At 38.9% G+C, this 20,634-nt stretch overlaps 1 pseudogene; it reads left to right on the forward strand.

Annotated features, from left to right (window-relative positions):
• LOC117420346 (complement C3-like) overlaps positions 1 to 20,634 on the forward strand; it is a 57,235-nt pseudogene that overhangs the window by 14,748 nt on the left and 21,853 nt on the right.

Consider the following 20,634-nt stretch of genomic DNA (forward strand, 5'->3'; position numbering starts at 1 on the left):
ACATCTTTGTTGTTCTTTCAGTGCTGCCAAATTTTGAAGTCACGATAGCAGCAAAGCCGTTTTACCATATTGATGATGAAAAGCTAGAGGTCACAGTTACTGCCAGGTGGGGAATGCTTTCATTAAAAAAACTTCTTAAATACAGTATCATCATCTTCAGCACAAGAACACAGTGAACATACTGGTAACACTTTACATTAAATGTCTTTAAGTACTGTGTATTTACATAGTTACACAATGCAAAAAAAAAACGTTGCTTGGGCATAAGAGCCAAGTAAAAGGACCTCAGAAGTGTTAAATCTGTGTTTGATCCTCTAGGTATCTGTATGGGAAAGTTGTTCAGGGGAATGCGTTTGTGGTTTTTGGGGTGAAGCATAATGACAAGAAGTACATTCTCCAAGATACCAGTACAAAAATAGAGGTAGGTACTCAGCCTTTCTTGAAACTTTTTGGAGCCTTCTAATCATAACTGCTCTAGCAAATGACCCAAGAAATACTGAACAGACCTAATGAAAGTCATAATGGGTTAGTGAGTAACACTTCCACTCAGAGTTAATTTTGTTGCACGATATAACCCAAACTCAAACTCCCTAACCCTAAACTGATATATTCAAATTTACATTGTAAATTTATATTGGGCAGCAGTGTGGAGTAGTGGTTAGGCCACAACCCTCTTGACTGGAGGGTCGTGGGTTCAATCCCAGGTGGGGGACACTGCTGCTGTACCCTTGAGCAAGGTACTTTACCTAGATTGCTCCAGTAAAAACCCAACTGTATAAATGGGGAATTGTATGTAAAAATAATGTAATTGTATGTAAAAAAAATAAAGTGATATCTTGTAACAGTTGTAAGTTGCCCTGGATAAGTGCATCTGCTAAGAAATAAATAATAATAATAATAATAATAATAATAATAGTAATAATAATAATAATAATAATGCACAACAACATTGTAATGATGTCTAAGCAGCACCCATGTATTTACTAAGTAACTACTTTGTAAATACATAGTAATCAGAGACACTTTGTGGAAAGTTAACGATGCAAAGAAATGACACTATTATTTTGTTGGAGATGAGTTTTTATTGTTTGTGTTTTTTTAGATAAATGAAGTAAATGAGAGTGCAATTGCCGTATTATCCAAGGGAAGCATAACAAAGAAATTCCCAGGAATAAATCTTATTGGTGGCTCAATCTTTGTAACAGCTGTTGTCATAACATCTACTGGTAGGTGTTTGCTTATTATATCTTATGTTGGTGGCAATAGTTTAAATACACCTAGACAGTGGTGCTGGGGCACAAGCAATGACAAAAGTACCTTAAGAAGCACACATTCAAAATCATAACAAGTTTATTTGAAAGAGTGTTGTATGTACTGGTGTTAGGTGTTTACCAGCACGTATTCTACATCATATACAAAGTAGTAGTTTGTGCAGTAAAAAATCATTAAAAGCAACTGCAGTACAAAAAAGAAAGATCAAAACATCAATATGTCTGTTTAAATGTGTGTCTAAACCATAGCTAGGGTTCTTTGTTTTTGCTTTGTATTTTTCCTGGGAATTTAACAACCAAAAAATAGGTGCAAATCGGTGCAAAAATGAACTATTCATTTTTCTGGGTAAATATCGGGCAAAAATAAAAAAAGAGAAAAGTATTCAAAGTAAAAGGCATTTAATGCTAATAAATAGACTTGAATGTGGTTTGCTGTAGAACTGAAACTGGACTCTGAGTTTATGAAACCGTTATCGCTAATCCCCCAATAAAAATCGAACTTTTAATAAGCAGTTTACTGTTAAACCTATAAACATTTTCATTAAATAACTGGGACAAATTATTTTATAAAATCTACATCCATTACAATGATATATATATATACAGAGATGTACCCAACTTAGCTCAATCCAGACGGTTGTCATGCTGATGCGCTGGAGAGACCGCACTGTGGTTGATCCCCGGAGCCAGCATCGCAGCCGTTGTGTGTGCTGATGCGCCAGGGAGGCAAATAAGCTGATCCCTGGAGCCAGCATTACACTTCAGCCATCAACACCAGGCAGAAGGATATCTACATCATCATATGGAAGGAAACGCAAATGGATGGAGACGCAGATGGATCACATTAGTTTACTGTAAAGCTACGTCTTAGTTGGTGCTTATCTTGGCGAGAGCCGAGTTCAAATCAGCATGAAGTTTTAACATCTACTCTCGTGTAATGGAAATCAATACATTTATGAAGCCTTGCCAAATGCTTGATATTTATATATAACGGGAGCTTCAGTGTAAATCCCAGCAGTTTTTTTTTTTTAAAGTGTCTTTTCCAAGGCTCGTTCTCCTGCAGTCTTGGATGTAGTTGAAGAAGAAGCGCGGCTCAAATTTGGAAAGTTGGTGCACTGAATTTTCCAGATTTCAAATGGAGTGATGGTGCCATTGTCTGGAGAAGACATTGCCATGTATGCATGGAATTCACTTTCCAGTTTAGCTGTGCTACAAAGGAGGAAGTGATATGAACATACTCTTGAAATGTATCAGTTGAGGCCTGTGGTGGGCAATTCACTGACGCACACGGGAGACAGAAGGTTTTATTTGTAACGCCGCTCAGGCGCACTGATTTATTTTTACCCGCAGAGGGTTCTGTTGTCCGTGCCCTGAATACTGAACAGGAAGTTATTTCGAGATATCCCTAAATGATTTAGAGCAGGGGTCTCCAATCCTGGTCCCGGAGGGCTGTGTCCCTCCTGGTTTTTGTTCTAACTGTACAATAAATGAATGAATTGGGCCAATTAAGCTTCTAATAAGCACTTAATTGGTCTAATAAAGTAATTTAGAGTATTTAGAGTACAGTTGGAACAAAAACCAGGAGGGACACCGGCCCCCCAGGACCAGGATTGAGATCCCTGATTTAGAAATATCTTTAAAATCAATTTCAGATCTTTTTCATTTTTAGATATCTCTAACTGATTTAAATATATCTTAAAATTAATTATCTTAAAATATATCTTACATATATCTTAAAATTAATTTGAGATATCTTAAAAACTGCACAATTAAATATATCTGTGATTCAATTTCAGATATCTCTAAATGATAATTTGGCTTGCAATAGAGTAAGTCACTAACGTCCTTGTGCTCCGTCCTTCGGATGAGACGTAAAACCCACAGTTGTTGACGCATAGTTCACCCCCTAGTCTCTGTAAGTCACTTTGGATAAAAGCGTCTGCTAAATGACTCATTAATAAGAATAGTCTCCTCCTCTGTCTTAAGAGCTATCCCCATTTAATTTCCAACTCTGTGCTCTGGTCTAAACAGTGTTTAAAATCTAAATAACTTGCTATAATACAGTACACTTGCTGTAACGTTTGGTATTTCAGACTCCCAAACATGCCTCTTCCCAGATGTGTTTGCAAGGGAATTCCCGCACACCCTTGGTAACCCTGCCTCCCCTCTTTTTGCAGGCAGTGATATGGAAGTAGCTGAGAAGACTGACATAAGGATTGTCACCTCCCCTTATTCAATTAACTTCATAAAAACCTCCAAGTACTTCATTCCAGGAATGCCTTTCAGTGCCATGGTAACATCGTGGCCCCAGAACAACACATTCACAGAATGGGCGCTCTATTCAGAACATTGGCTTTTTAAGGATATTTTATTTCTTATCTGTTTAGTATCACGTTTTGTGTTTTCTGTACGATTACCAATGACTAGAGGCTTAAATCTGCGGGAAAAATCTGCAAAAAAACCCATAGATATCTGTGGAGTGTTTAGTATTTGTATTAATAAATGTCTTCAATTCAAATTTAATATATCGAGCATTTGTCAACAAACTCTTTAGAAACTGTCAAACAACAACATCTCATCACATGAGATTATTACTGGACCACACTTTCAAAGCCTCAACTGCAGTCTTTAAGGGGGTGTGTTAAAGCAAGGTAACTGTGTGTACTCCAATTGTAATTATGTGTAAGTACACATGTATTTACTATGTAGTTACCATGTGGATGCACAGTAATACGAGACATTTCATTTAAAGTGTTAACACAGTGTAAATGCTAATGGCATAATTAATCTTAATATATTTGTTTCTGTTTGTCCTCTAAGGTTAAAGTGACGAATCCAGATGGCTCCCCGGCATATGGGATTCAAGTTGAATTTGATAAAGAGAAAACCAAGTCAAAGACGACAAAAACGGACAAATACGGGGTGGCTAAAGCGTCCATCAACACAAACAGCATTGATAAACAACTACATTTAACTGTATGTAAGATTCATTTAGGAGATGGGCTTTTTCAGTTATCAAGCCTCATCAAACCATCACAATTTGACAAGTTACTCCAAATGAAATGTTTGTATGGTCTATTTTTAGTTTTTCAGTCATACTTTCTACTGTAATATCAACCCAAAATATTATTTGCGATAAAATGTAATGCTAATGCAAAATGTAAGAAACCTCGCCACGAAATGTAAGAACATCTCCAAATTAATATAGCAAAAATTGGTAACACTTTACATGAGTCTCTAGATAGTAGTTACCTAGTAAATACCTGTGCACTTACACATCATTACAATGTTATTACACACAGTTACAATGGACTTAATGTGTAAATCTTTTTTCACAAATATGTATGTCGACAATTGTATCAGAAAAGGGTTAGGGTTATATCATGCAAAGAAATGAACACATTAAATCCACAGTAACTATGTATAATAACATTGTAATGATGTGTAAGTGCACATGTATTTACTAAGTAACTACTATGTAAATACACAGTAATTAGAGACATTTCATGGAAAGTGTTAGTGTCTAATTAATATAGCACAAATGTCACTTTTCAAAGCATTGTAGTGCTTATTGTTCCAAGTTTTAGTTTACAGAAGGGTGTAACCCACGTAATACTTCCAATTATACCAAAATATCCCATTTTTTTTTTAAATCAACCCTTTTCTACACATTTGGTTTAATATGTATCTTAAAATGCAGTTAAAATCTGGTGAGCGAGGAGAGAAAGCTCATCACAACAGAGGCATGGTATATTACACAACATAAGCCTGATCCATTAAGATGTTCTATTTTTATACAGCAGTGTGCACATGTATTAGAGCACCCCATTGCTTCTGTAGTTTTGAATTGTTGAGCGCATTAAATCACACCACTGGAACTGAAAATCAAAACCAGCCAAATGAATGATCGTCTGACTTAATTGATGACTTTAATAGGCCACCCATGCAATTCATTTTAAAAAAGTACAAAAGGAACACAGAGCCACACGTGGTCAAATGCATTTAGAAGTTGTTTAAGGTGCCTAATTAAAGCATAACCTGGTTTTGTAGTTTTACACATTCTTGTTTCTACATTACTGATTACTGATTGTAAATTGCAGGTGGGTTCTAGAAAGGATACAGAGGTGTTCTGATAAATGTGTACACTTCTGTACATGCTTGAAAGACTAATGCAAGGTTTAATTCCCTACAGGTAACAACCCAATTCAAAAGTAAGGAAAATGAACAGGCAAAAGCAGATATGGTCATTTCTGCCTACAAACCAGAGGGCAGTTCCAGTAACTTCCTATATATTGACGTAAAACCAGGCGAAACAGAGATTTCAATTGATTTTCAAGTCATGACAGAAAATAAAAATGACATACCTTATATCTCATATCTGGTAAGTGTATTAAATGTATTTTAAGAGTTCTGATTTTAGGGTTTTATATCTATTTAAACCTTCAGGCATCATGGTATTGAGTCTATCAATTCATTTTCCTTTATTCTTCTGTTTTGTATATTATCTGATTTTTTGATTAAACAAAACTTAAAAATGTGGTTGTAATTGTAAAATTAGATCAACTGAGATACAAAGCTAGTTTGTAGAAACAATCAAAATGTCATAATATTTGCATGCCAGCGCAATTCATGTATACAGAGCATTGTTTTGTGATTCAGTGAGATTGATACATGGATCTGTCATTGTTTATCAATGAATCATTGAGCAGTAGGTAGGTATTGGAATAGAGGGGAAGGATAAAAAGAGAATGTATGGTAGTCTTTGGATTTAAAATGGGCTTCAGGACTACATCCCCCAGAATACCTCAGGAGATGTAGTCCTATCTATAGTATCTATGAATACAGACCATCCAAGTGACCCGCATTTTACAGGTCAAACCCGCAAATTGACATTAAAACCTGCAGACATGCGACAGTCATTACACATCCTGCCAAATCAAACTGACCTGTGAGATCACAGTGTGGGAGACGTGAAAAAAGTTTGTGATTGTCAGCATATAATTGCATGTCCACTCCATTCATTGATGGGTTCTTAATTCAAGTGGCAGATTCATTTTAAATGAACCAGTGCTGTTGTTTTCTTTTTCTTGTATTGATTCAAAATGTCATTTTAATAATTTCATCCTTAGCAAATAGTCTGGACGGTCATTCACGTGTATGTGCATAATATGTTCTGACCTGTGTGTGTGCTTCTGTTTCATTCCTCAACAGGTTCTTAGCAAAGGCAAGCTTGTGAAATCTGGCACAGTGAAGCAATCCAGTAGTTCTGTCATCGTTTCACATGTCATACCCGTCTCAAGTGAAATGAAACCCTCTTTCAGAATTGTGGCTTACTATTTAACACAATACCCGACAGAAATTGTAGCCAATTCAGTGTGGGTGCGCCTGTCAGATGCCTGTTTGGGAGAAGTGAGTGGTTTTACATGTTCTTGTCCACTACTGCTTGTTAGACTAATCGTTTATATTGTTATTAATGAGTCATTTAGCAGACACTTTTATCCAAAGCAACTTACTGAGACTTGTGGGTGAATTATGCATCAACAACTGCTGCTGCAGAGTCACTTTCAAAAGGACCTTGGTTTTATGTCTCTTTGAACCAGGAACCTCCTTGTATCAAGCCCTTTTCTTTAAACCCTGAACCACAAAGTGTGTTTGTAAACTGCATAGACAGTATTACATGAACCTGCTTACCTGCAGTATACCTAGATATGTATACAAAGATTATTTTCTGGGCTCATTATCTGCTTCTAAAATGACTAATTCTGCATATGCCTTAGCTGCAATATACATAGGCACTTAGAATTACTGTTTGTTTTATTTCGTACTGCACATCACAAACAACAATACACAAAACAATTAAAAACAAAGCATTAATATCGTACTGTTATCATATACACACGCATTGCACAATAACACAAAGCAAATTAAATATCTACTTGCTGAAGCGGTTTTTATTTTAGCCAACGAGGTGTTCAATTTTGGCAGCAGCAATGCACTAGCAAAAGCCACAAGGCAATGACGTCAGCTCCCTAGCAACAAGCCTCCTATGTTGGGAATGGATTCTATCAATGCAGCGGGTTTGTGCATTTGAGAAAGGAGAGGAAGACTCATGAAATTAATTGGAGACTCAAGTTGATGAGAAGCAATTACCCTCCTCTGTACAAATTAAAACAGTGTACTGCTTTTTATAAGAAAAATGAGAAAAAACAGGTTGTGTAGAGGATTTATCCTGGACCCTGACACCCCTGATAAAACGAGGGAGTGGCTGTACAGTATTTGTTAGCTTATTTGTTTTTCTATGGGTCTCTCGCTATATCGCGGCCCTCGATATATAGTGGATTTATATTGGACCGCGACACCCACGATATATCGAGTGGGTAGAGTTTGAAATAAAGAAACAAACCTCAATAATTAGTAGATGAAAACCTCCAACCCTATATAATATAAGAAACATGAGAAACCGCATAGTCTTCTTTGTTCAAGACTGAATAGATTCAATTCTTTTAGCCTGTCTGCATACGACATGCCTTTTAAACTCGGGATAATTCTGGTTGCTCTTCTTTGCACTCTTTCTTGAGCAGCAATATCCTTTTTGTAACGAGGTGACCAGAACTGAACACAATATTCTTGGTGTGTGTGTGTGTGTGTGTATATATATATATATATATATATATATATATATATATATATATATAGTTATTAAGAGTTGTTACTCCACATATTGTTGAAATGATGGTTCCATTTTGATTGCTTCTCCGTACAGCTCACTGTGACCAAATTAAGAAGCGATGATATCAAACCAGGAGGTCCACTTTATATCAAAGTGAAGGGAGACCCAGGAGCGACGGTGGGGCTGGTGGCTGTAGACAAGGCTGTGTTTCTCTTAAACAATAAAAACAAGATGTCACAGAGCAAGGTATGATACTGAACGAAAGCATGAAGTGTCTCTAATTACTGACTATTTACATAGGAGTTACTTTGTACATACACGTGAGCTTATAAATCATTGCAATGTGCATCTTTACAATGTCTGCTGTAGTGCCCTGATAGTGTGAGGATTATTGCCCACAATAACAGGCAATAACGACCCATGATGTGGTATGAAACAGAAAAGCCAGGGCACTTTTTTGGGGGGATTTCGAGGACATATCTCAAACCCCAATGCACTAGCGCGGATATTTCAAAAAGAGCTTTGAAACAGACTTTAAAGTTATACGTGTAAAAAGGTGTCATGTTAACAATGAAAAGAAAAATGACAAATGCTCTATTTAAACAGTTACATATATATATATATATATATATATATATATATATATATATATATATATATATATATATATATATGGGTATTTAGTGAGGTATGGGTATTTAGTGAGCAAGGCGTCCAAGGTGGGTAAATGGGGCGAAACAAGCGGGTAATATAGGGTACCACTATGCTGCTGATACAGATTTGTTATTAATATTTACGTTTTTTTTTTTTTTTTAAAGGAGCGATTATTTTTTAAATAGTAGCAATATATTAATTGAGCAAGATGTGTAAGTGAGTTAAAACACACAGAAAAAGCACACGCTGCTTTGTCAACTACACCACGAATAAGGAACCGGGAATAAGTAACCAACTTCCAGTATTTTTGTCGTCAGTGTTACACGCTTTCATTTTCAAATACAATGCCTCATCAAGAACAAGGTATTAATTGGAGACCAGAAGAAGTTAATAAATTTTTAACTTTACAATATTGCAGCTACTAAACAGATGCGGCACTTTGAACTGTCAACTAGAATCTGGGGGCTCAGACTCTATGCAAATCCAGTATGTAGCTGTTCACAGTATATGCATTAGGTACAACTTTTTTTTTTTGATGGTGGACAAGCCTTTTAATACACTGCAGCTGGTATCAGACGGCTGAATGAAAATATTGCAGTGATCCGTGTATCATGTTTGTGTTCTGTATTCCCTCTTGCCTCCACTGTCCGTGCTGTTAATACCGCTGTATTGTGTTCCTCTCCCCTCGTCTGTATTACCTGTAGTTGCACGTTCGCTCTCCCTGTGGCCGTGCGAGCTATCCTGCACGCACGGTGTGCCCTGGTCCCTGTCATTGGCTGTTGGTTGTGTGTGCCCATTGGTCCTAGTGTGCGGCTGGGGTCCAATGGGATAGCTGTTCGCTCTGGCACTCGATTAGCATAAAGGGGCGGGGCTGTTATAAAAGGGGGCGTTGCACGCTCATTGTGTTCGGTCCAGGGCAAGCGGCTAGAGCATTGGGTTATGTATGGTGCTGAAAGAGATCCTAAATAAAGCTTTAGAAATTAATTTATTAATTTCTTAGCAGACACCCCTATCCAGGGCGACTTACATCTGTTACAAGATATCACATTATACACATATCACTTTTTTTTTTTTTTAAATACAGTTGAGTTCTTACTGGAGCAATCTAGGTAAAGTACCTTGCTCAAGGGTACAGCATCAATGTCCCCCACCTGGAATTGAACCCAAGTGCAACTCCTGCTACACTTTTAATGAATATACATATATATATATATATATATATATATATATATATATATATATATATATATATATATATATATATATATATATATATATACTTATTTATTTATTTGTTTTGTTTTCGTTGCCATGAAAACGTATTGTTGATTGACAGGTTTGAAAGTTCTACTCGCAGGATCCCTTTGGCTGTGTGAAAGGGTTATGACGGTATTATACCTTCATAGATTGCGCAATTTCGTACTGTGTGAATGGGTATTTTAAAGAATTTTTGAAACGTATGTGAGACAGCTCAGTAGCAGCATTTGTGTCTGAAAAATTAAAAACGTTTTTTGCTTGGCGATGCTTCCCTATGTCCCTCCCGACAGGTTTGGGATTTGATCGAGGACAGTGACACTGGATGTACCCCAGGAGGTGGGGCAAACAACATGGGTGTCTTCACTGACGTCGGCCTGCTGTTTCAGTCAGAAGGGGCAGTAAGGATTGGTACAGCCCCAAGACAGGGTAAGGCACGGGTAGTAGGTAGATGGCGTCTCTGTCATACACACACCCGTCACGCACTTACAACATCACGCATTCCGGCAACAGCAAGCACGACACAACACTCCACAACATCAGGCAACATGTAACAACCACAACAGCATTGACACACCCTTCAAAACGGTATGCACAATACCAACAGAACATAACATACGCACATGGAGATTACTCGCACCTGTTTTTCTCCCAATTTCTGAACTGTGGTATTGCTTGGCATGTTGAAAAATACAGGGGGCCTGATCTGTCCACGCTGTTATAAAACGCTGAAATTGTAAAAGCTTATGCGGTCTGGCGATTCGGCTTCCGCACTTTCGCCACGGTTTGTTTTGGCCGAATCCAGAAGTGACCACTTTTTTTCTAAGGTTAAGGGTGAGGGTTAGTCTATATTCGCCTGATGACGCAACAATTTTTTCCCCCCAGATGAAACACGGTAAACTACTGACAGGGGAAACTGATTTTCATGGTGGAACAGAATTCTTCATAACACCTGTGGAATAGTATAGTGTGGACAGGTAGATCGCTACGACAAGGAAATGGACGAATCTGAGCCATGTGCACACTTACACCGGGACATTCATTACAATGATTCTCCACTCTGCCTTTACTTCCATCATGCTTGTTTCATGAATGCACTTGTGATGGGGTGTGGTGATCAGTATAGACCGAGCCTCTGATTGCGATGCAACACACGTTTTTCACCCTCCATCTCCTTTCACCCTGTTACAGTACTCTTTTTGTTATATTTACAGAAGTTACAGTAGTAAAAACATATAAATCCAACATCCAACACCAACACCAGCGTGAACAAGATCAATGTGATTCACTACTTTCTGTATTTCCTACCACGAAATAGGATACCACAGTCAGTCTTATCAGGATCAAATCCACTCTATGTGCTTTTTCAACAAGGAACAGAACGATAGCATTGCATTTTAATATTATAAGGTTATGCTTTGTGACCCACGCTGAGTCCATTACAAAAAAGTGCATGTTTCTGGCTTGCAATTCACGGTTTACTTACAGCAGCAAAGCAATGTGCAGCCTGTTACTCTGTTCTGCCTTTTGCAATTAAGCAAAGCAATGGCAGGGAAGGCCAAAGACTGTAGTGTGAAATATGTAGAATGTAGTTGTGTTGTCTAGCCTGTTATAATAATAAATAATCAATCGCATGAGTTTTTTTTTCTGAGTGAACCATTTTTGTTCAGTCTCTTTAAAGTGGTATTAAGTGGATCTTTCTGTTTCAGATTTTGAATAATTTTTGTGAAAACGCGCAATGAATATAATCCGTGGTATGTCCTGTTTTTAAAGAGGTTCGGTGCCCGAAAGCAGCAAAGAGAAGACGCCGCTTTGTGAGTGTGTCGGAAGGCAAAACCAGTTTGAGTGAGTAATCCAAATAGCAAGAGATTGGCGTTATTTCAGAAGCGTTGGTTTTGAGCTTGGTTATTTCGGTAGCAATGCATTGAAAGCTATCACATCAATTAGCGAAGCCTCGGTCAATTGTCTTTTCCCCTCTGTTCTAGGGGGTAAGTACTCTGATGAACAGCAGAGAAAGTGTTGCCAGGACGGAATGAATGATATTCCCATGGACTACAGCTGTGAGAAGAGGGCCCAGTACATCACAGCAGGGAAGGAGTGTGTCGAAGCCTTTCTGCACTGCTGCGTGGAAATTCGCAAGATCGCTAAGGATTCCCGCATTGAACAGCTGGTACTAGCACGAAGTAAGGATAAAAGAGGAAACAGGTTTTGAACGTAGAGACGTTCCTATAAGCTGGGTTCGAAATACGGGGGGATGGGTGGTCAATACTTATGAACTGCCCATAAGTATTGACCACCCCTATCTCTATGAGACAACAGCATGCAAGACATGTCGGTTTTTAGAATTCTGCTTTTTCTTTCCCTATTATTTACTGTACACTGGCTACAAGCACATCTATAACATCATTGAAAGAATGAGATTAAAGTCAAGAATACCCCTTTCTGAAAAAAAAAAATTCCTTCTATAAAACTACCCAATTCAAATCATGGGTGATTTTCCCATTGTTCTGATGTTATTATTATTTGTTTATTTAGCAGACGCCTTTATCCAAGGTGACTTACAGAGTCTAGGGTGTGTGAACTATGCATCAGCTGCAGAGTCACTTACAACTACGTCTCACCCGAAAGACAGAGCACACGGAGGTTAAGTGACTTGCTCAGGGTCACACAATGAGTCAGTGGCTGAGGTGGGATTTGAATCGGGGACCTCCTAGTTACAAGCCCTTTTCTTTAACCACTGGACCACACAGCCTCCATGTTAATGCCATCTAGACAATGGAGAAGTGTATAGGATATATTTACAGACGGCATCATTTTAGCAGACACAGCCCTGCTCCCTGTTGCTGGAGGTACAACCAGTGACCTGAAAAGTTGACCGATTTTTACTTCATGAGAGTAGCTATTATTTACTTAAAGAGTAAGTAGTGGGTTTCCACAAAATCTAGGCTTTTACGTCCCCACGTCTTGCTACAAATGTTTAAATAACATACCTGTCATTTTTTCTTTTCATTGTTAACATCCTGACAACTGTTTACACTTATAACTTTAAAGTCTGTTTCAAAGCTCTTTTCAATATGTCTGCTCTAGTGCTCTGGGGTTTGAGATCTGTCCTCTAAATCACTGCAGGAAGAGCAATTAAAATAAATAAATAAATAAATAAATAAAAATAACAAACAGTGCTCGGTGTCGTACTGTTTGTTTGAGCTGTTTGAGCTGTTTCCAGGCTCCCCGGGCACGCGCCTAGCCAATTAGAGCCTCTCTATCAGCTCAGCAGCAGGCAAGCCTATCTGTTTACTAAGCAGCAGAGCTGAACCAATTATTATATATTTCTTAGCAGACACCCTTATCCAGGGCGACTTACAATTGTTACAAGATATCACATTATACAATTACATTATTTTTAACACATTAAATTTACATACAATTACCCATTTATACAGTTGGGTTTTTACTGGAGCAATCTAGGTAAAGTACCTTGCTCAAGGGTACAGCAGTGTCTCCCACCTGGGATTGAACCCACGACCCTCCGGTCAAGAGTCCAGAGCCCTAACTACTACTCCACACAACCAAACGACCAAGCTTCACTGTAATATATGAGCCTTCAGTGTTTTCCCTGGACCATGTAACATGGATTTCCTATTGGACCTAATAATGGCCAGTGGAGGGATGATGCGACTGGCCATGATTCTAACTTCGACACTGCCAACTAGTGGTGAACTGGAAAACAGAACTGCTAGTCCCCAAGGTAGTTTGTCTCTGAAGCTCTGTATTTCTTATGCATTCATGTTCTGTTGTTTTTCAAAGTGAAGCCTTTGAAGATTATGATGCGGTAATCCAAACTCGAAGTAAATTCCCTGAAAGTTGGCTATGGTTCAGCATAGTCCTGCCAACCAGTCCTCTTGACAAAGACGGGTAACTCTCCGATAATGCCTTGCTTCCATCTACCACTAGGAACCAAATTGAAAGTGCTTTGAAATCAATTCCATTCGTTTCCAACTACTTTCAGTTTCAACATATATAAGTCTACGCTATACTTACAACTTTTCCAATGGCTTTATATAGTTTTTTTGTTTTGTTTTGTTTTGTTTTTGTCGTGAATGCTCCTACCTTTGTTTAATTTAACAGGTATGTGTCCACAGAACACAAGATAGAGAACATACCAGACTCCATCACTTCATGGGAGATCTTAGCTGTGGGCCTGTCAAAAGACAAAGGTAAGAAATAGTATTCTCTTTGGGTCAGCTGCAGCAAACGTTCAGTTACCTACCGTAACTCCGGTTCCCTGAAAGAAAAGACGACCACCAACATTGCTTATAGGATATGCCTTCCTATTGGGTAGGTATTACTGAGGTCTTTGTATCAGAGTTGCCGATAGGCCCCTTCCTGGGATGAGGCACTCGGTCCCGCCCACCGAGGGATGATAACCGTCATCCTGAGGAAACCATTCCTGTGTTTGCATCAAACCCGTGAGGGTGACCGATGCGACCTTGTGGTTGGTGGTCGTCTTCTCTTTCAGGGAACCATGGGTTACGGTAAGTAACCTAACATTCCCTTTAAATTCGAAGTTGACCACCAACATTGCTTATGGGGAGACAATACTAGAGCAGTCACGAGGGAGAAAGAACGGCAGCATATGAGGGACTCTTTTGTACAGCGGTATCGGCGCTATGCTTTAGTGCAAGAGGTCCCGGGTTCGCTCCCACCCTCCGTCTGTGTGTGGATTGCCTCACCCTGTTAACTGAGGTTTGCTACATAATAATTGTTATTATTTTTGTTAACGTGCTTCCTTCTATGCTACTGAGCCACACTGAATTCGCTTACACAACAACAAATACATGTTTACCCACATTGTCTGTGTTTCTGTTGTTAAAGATACTGTCTGAGCTCCAGTCGAACTGACAGGCTGTGATTGGCTGATTCGAAAGTTGTGTCTACAGGATTGGTTGGCTTTGGTGCAAAGTGTTGATTGGTTGGCTTTGGTTGATAATAAAATACATTTGGACCAATTGTGTCTTTGTTTAGTATTTGCTGTCCAATAGATGTGAACTGTCAGTAGAGCAAGTCAAAATGAAAAAGCCGGAACTTGCGCGGATTGATTTTAAATTGATTCACAGTTGTTTCAGGGTTAGGGTCAGGGTTATAGGGTTATATCACGCAAAAGACCCATTAAGTACATTGTAACCATGCATAATAACATTGTAATGATGTGTAAGTGCACCTGCATTTACGATGTGTATATTTCTGTTTTTCTTAGGAATCTGTGTAGCTGAACCTCTTGAAGTTCAGGCCTCCATGAAATTTTTTATAGATTTGAAGCTGCCCTACTCCATAGTGAGAAACGAGCAGGTGAAGATCAAGGCTATTCTATACAACTACTTGGAAGAACAAATAAAGGTAAGTAATTCTTGCAGTGTTACGAAACCTCCTTGGGCAAAATGTAATGGAAGAGGCTGACGACACGCCGTGATCGAGTGAGGCAGAGATACAGTACCGGTATGCAAGGAGGCTTGGTGGTCCAGTGGTTCAAAAAAGAACCTTGTTCCCAGGTTCAATCCCAGCTCAGCTGTATGTGTGACACTGAGGAAGTCACTTAACCTCCTTATTGATGATGCACAGTTCACCCCCTAGTATCTGGAAGTTGCTTTGGATAAATGCGTCTGCTAAATGCCTCATTAATGGCACTCTTCTCTTTGACCTGTGACCTAAGATGGCTGCTTTACACAGGTCATGTGACGGGAACCGTTTTCATCGTTATTTTCATCATTGTTATTCAATGCGTTGGTGACCAAGACAATGACCTCTGACCTCTGTACTGTATGAAGGCAGTAACCCTTTGCTTATTGTCTTAACGTATCATACAAAACTGATTTCTTTGATTTTCTTTGCTCAGTGAAAATGAACCCTTTTCACTGCCATATTGATTTAGCCTCTTGGACAAAGCAATGTCACAGATTACATTTAGTCATTGGACAATGGAGGGCTCAGTATGGGGAGTCTCTTTATTGCTTGATGTGGTGGTGTGCTTCCCTGACAGGTTCGTCTTGATTTATTTGAAAATGAGAATATTTGCAGCGCTGCTAGTAACAAAAAGAAAGATACCCAGGAAGTGGAGATTGAAGCTCATTCCTCCAAAGCTGTGCTGTTCACCATTATTCCTCTGAAACTTAGAAAGCAAAGCATCGATGTGAGAGCTAGAGTCATAGGAGAATACGCTGGAGACCGCGTAAAGAAGGACATTCTTGTTGTGGTGAGTACTGACAGGCAGATATTTAAAAGGGAGGAGTTACCAAACGCTAGGGGAACTTGTTAATGGGGTTGGGGCTGGGGGCCGGGGGTTGGGGCTGAGGGTTGGGGGTGTGGTTGGGGTTGGGGTTGGGGGTGGAGGTGATTAATTATGATTATTAACAATAATAATAATTAAAAAGAAGAACTGTTAGAACCTTTCTTCTGGACTTCTTTATATTTAATCCTAATAATATTGACCTATAAATGTTTTTTTGTTCATTGAAAAAATACCTCAAAAAGGTTAGTCCTGGATGAGCAGTATTTCGTAGGTTGACCTTTACTCAGTTTTTATTTTTTATAGCCAGAGGGGCAACAGATTGAAAAGAACATCATGACAGTTAACCTGAATCCAACCAAATATGGTAGGTAAAATGGTATTGGAGATTATGATTCAAATATATAAAAAAAAAAATAATAAAAAAAAAACCAATCAGGAAAGAGCATGTGCAATTTATTCTTACCTTACCACAAATTAAAAAAAGATGTTTTGGGTAAAGCAAAGTTCTGGTGAAATATCGCTATATTTACAAGTCATTGCAAAGACACTTACAATATTAGTGCATTCATATTTCTGTTTTATCGTAGTATTGATCTGGATTATGTAGTGAATATGGCCGCCTTAACCACACCAGCAACCCAGTTTAATGACAGAACAATGGAGTTTGAATAACGCTGCAGTATAAAAACCCAAACAAATGGCTTGCTGTCTATTTTTAATATTGCCTTTGCAATTAGGTGTCATTTCTGATGTCCCCACCCCTTTCTCTGATTTCCCCACCCCTTTCCCTGGTGTCCCCACCCATTTATCTGGTATCCCCACCCCTTTCTCCGATGCTCCACCCCTTTCTCTGATTTCCCCACCCCTTTCCCTGGTGTCCCCACCCATTTATCTGGTATCCCCACCCCTTTCTCCGATGCTCCACCCCTTTCTCCGATGCTCCACCCCTTTCTCTGATGTCCCCACCCCTTTCTCTGGTGTCTCCACCCCTTTATCTGATGTCTCCACCCCTTTCTCTGATGTCACCACCCCTTTCTGTGATGTCAGCACCCCGTTTCAGTCCCCTGGTTGCAGCTAGGTCTCTGTGTAGCTTTGCTACCTCTTTGCTACCTCGTCCACAGTAATAACTTCGAAAGTGCACAAATATGTCAGGGGGGTCCTTTGAAGATTTGCATCCACTTCTGGAATACACTGTTCTTTGCAGGTGGGAATCACCAAGTGAATGTAGGTGATACAATGCAAGACTCCATTGTTCCAGACACAGAGTCCTGGACCTATATCAAGATCACAGGTAAGGTCTCAGTGAACAGAACAATGGGTTCCTACTTCGAGCTGTCACATGACTGCCGAGCAGTGATTTAGAGAGTGACCTACGAGAGTCATTGTACAACCTGCAAAATCAAACTGATATGTAAGATCACTATGTAAATGCACAGTACTTAGCGACATCTAATGGAAAGTGTTACCCAGCTTTTGTTGTTGTGAAATTAACACATTTTTCACTGGCTTCATTTAAAAACATAAAAAAAACATGTTAAATGAAATAACTTGGATTTTTAAAAGTATTTGCAGAGTCACTTATAATAGGACCTCGTTTGTTTTATGTCTCGTCCGAAGGACGGAGCACAAGGAAGTGACTTGCTCAGGGTCACACACAGTGAGTCAGTGGCTGAGCCGGGATTTGAACCTGGTATCAAGCCCTTTTCTTTATATAAACAAAACAAATGTTGTTGTTTTTTTTTTGTGAATGAAAACTTGAAATGTGTATAGAATAAGTAGTGGGGTTCTGAAAAATATAGCTCTACCCATCCCCACATGCTGCTACTACTTTAAATATAACGTACCTGTCATTTTTCTTATCGTTGTTAACATCCTGTATTGGCCCTAACTTTAAATACACACAATAATAACCTAACCCTAAACCTAAGCTTCGTGGTGATTTGGCTGTGGATCACCAATTAATTCTCAGAGGGTAATCACTATTTTCAGTGTTCTCCCCCTCCCATACCCTGTTTATCGTCACGTGGTAGCAGTGTTAAGGATGAATGAAGCATGACTACGAGTTACGCACGCAGCACTACCCTGCAAAAGCTATGCTGTGGGAGCCTTCATTCTGCAGCGATATACTCTTGACTGGCGAACCACGTAGGTGTAATACTACGTTCTGCTGAATTTGTTACCCCTACGGGACCACAGGTTGGAAACCACTGCTCTAGTGCCCTAGGGTTTGAGATCTTTCCTCTAAATCACTGCAGGAAGAGCGATAAAAAATGAATAAAATAAAACGTAACAAATGCCCTGGCTTTTCTGTTCCGTAGCACAGCATGGGTCGTTATCGCTGTGTTACCGGTTTCACAATGTGGGCGATAATCCTGACACTATCCATGCCCTAGAGTGAACATAAGAAGATAAGAACATAAGAAAGTTTACAAACGAGAGGAGGCCATTCAGCCCATCTTGCTCGTTTGGTTGTTAGTAGCTTATTGATCCCAGAATCTCATCAAGCAGCTTCTTGAAGGATCCCAGGTTGTCAGCTTCAACAACATTACTGGGGAGTTGGTTCCAGACCCTCACAATTCTCTGTGTAAAAAAGTGCCTCCTATTTTGTGTTCTGAATGCCCCTTTATCTAATCTCCATTTGTGACCCCTGGTCTTTGTTTCTTTTTTTCAGGTCAAAAAAGTCCCCTGGGTCGACATTGTCTATACCTTTTAAGTTTTTGAATGTTTGAATCAGATCACCACATAGTCTTCTTTGTTCAAGACTGAATAGATTCAATTCTTTTAGCCTGTCTGCATACGACATGCCTTTTAAACCCGGGATAATTCTGGTCGCTCTTCTTTGCACTCTTTCTAGAGCAGCAATATCCTTTTTGTAACAAGGTGACCAGAACTTAAGCTATTAGGCTATTAACAACCAAACGAGCAAGATGGGCTGAATGGTCTCCTCTCGTTTGTAAACTTTCTTATGTTCTTAAAAGAGCTTTGAAACAGACTTTAAAGTTGTAAGTGTACATGGACATTTTTTGGCACGATACATGCAAGAACAGAAAAAGGTTAGGGTTATAACTATGCATAATGACAGTATAATTACGCGTAAGTACATATGTGTTTACTAGGTAACTACTGTGTAAATATACAGTAATTAGAGACACTTGCGGGAAAGTGTTACCTATACGTGAATGCTGAAATACAAAATCAATAAAGATCTAGAAAATATAACCACTTGCTTTGTCCCAAACAGGTGAGCCATTGGCAGGGACTATCGAGAACACATTCAGCGATGCAAAGATTGGAGAACTCATTAAATTACCTAGTGGGTGTGTAGAGCAGAACATGGCTAAAATCACTGCCCCTGTAATTGCAACTCATTACCTGGACAAGACTAAGCAGTGGGAGTCCGTGGGAGTACAGAGGCGAGTTGAAGCCATTGACTACATCAGAATAGGTGAGGATCTATTTATTTGGTAGATACCTTTATCCAAGGCGACTTACAGGTGCTACAGGGCAGTACAGGGTTACAATGCAAGATTCATATTGAAATACAGTGTAGTTTACAAATAATACTACTAAAGTACTGTATGAACTAGGATGCAGCAAGTAAGGATTACATCAAGTTATTATTATTATTATTATTATTATTATTATTATTATTATTATTATTATTATTATTGATGTAGCAGACACTTTTATCCAAAGCAACTCAAAGACTAGGTTTTGAACTATGCATTAACAACTGCTGCTGCTGCAGAGTCACTTACAATACTGCTACAATTAAATCAAAAATTGATTTAATTGTAACTGTTGATCAGTTCCATTTCATGCTGGGATTGAACCTCCTGGTAACAAGCCTCTTGGTTACTTTGTTGATTTGGCATAAACATGTACAAATCAAAGGAGGTCATTTTGAGCGTGATTGCATTTACTGGTCAATACAAAAAGGACATTTTGGCTTTGGAGAGAGTTGAACGAAAAGTTTTTTGGGAAATGAATCTATTCAGCCTAGAACAAAAAAATAATTAGGGGGGATGTTTACATTTTTTAAAAGGACAAACTGAACTTTGAGAAACTGTTGGAAACGAAGTGGAGACAGAGTTAAGACAGAGGGGAGGAGAGTTGTAAGGGTATGGAATGGGTGATGCTATTGCTGAAGAATTGGGATATTTTAAGACAAAGTGTAGGGTTGCAGCAGTCAGGTTTAAATTTGTTTCTTTTTTTTGTTTTCCCCACAGGCTATACCAAACAATTGAGTTATAAAAAAGACGACTACTCTTACCCACCTTATTTTAAAAGAGATTCAAGCACCTGGTAATGAACAATTGTATTTCTATGATAGAACAGCAAGTAGCTGTGTGCTGCTATTGAGCAATGTATAATGGGTTTCACTGCTAGTGTATATACAGGCGAACACTTACACTGGCTATAGTCGCATTGTTCTAACCTACAGCAGTGTGCACATGTATTAGAGCACCCCATTGCTTCTGCAGTTTTAATTTGTTGTGTGT

Source organism: Acipenser ruthenus, chromosome 54, assembly GCF_902713425.1.
Source record: "Acipenser ruthenus chromosome 54, fAciRut3.2 maternal haplotype, whole genome shotgun sequence".
NCBI lineage: Eukaryota > Metazoa > Chordata > Actinopteri > Acipenseriformes > Acipenseridae > Acipenser > Acipenser ruthenus.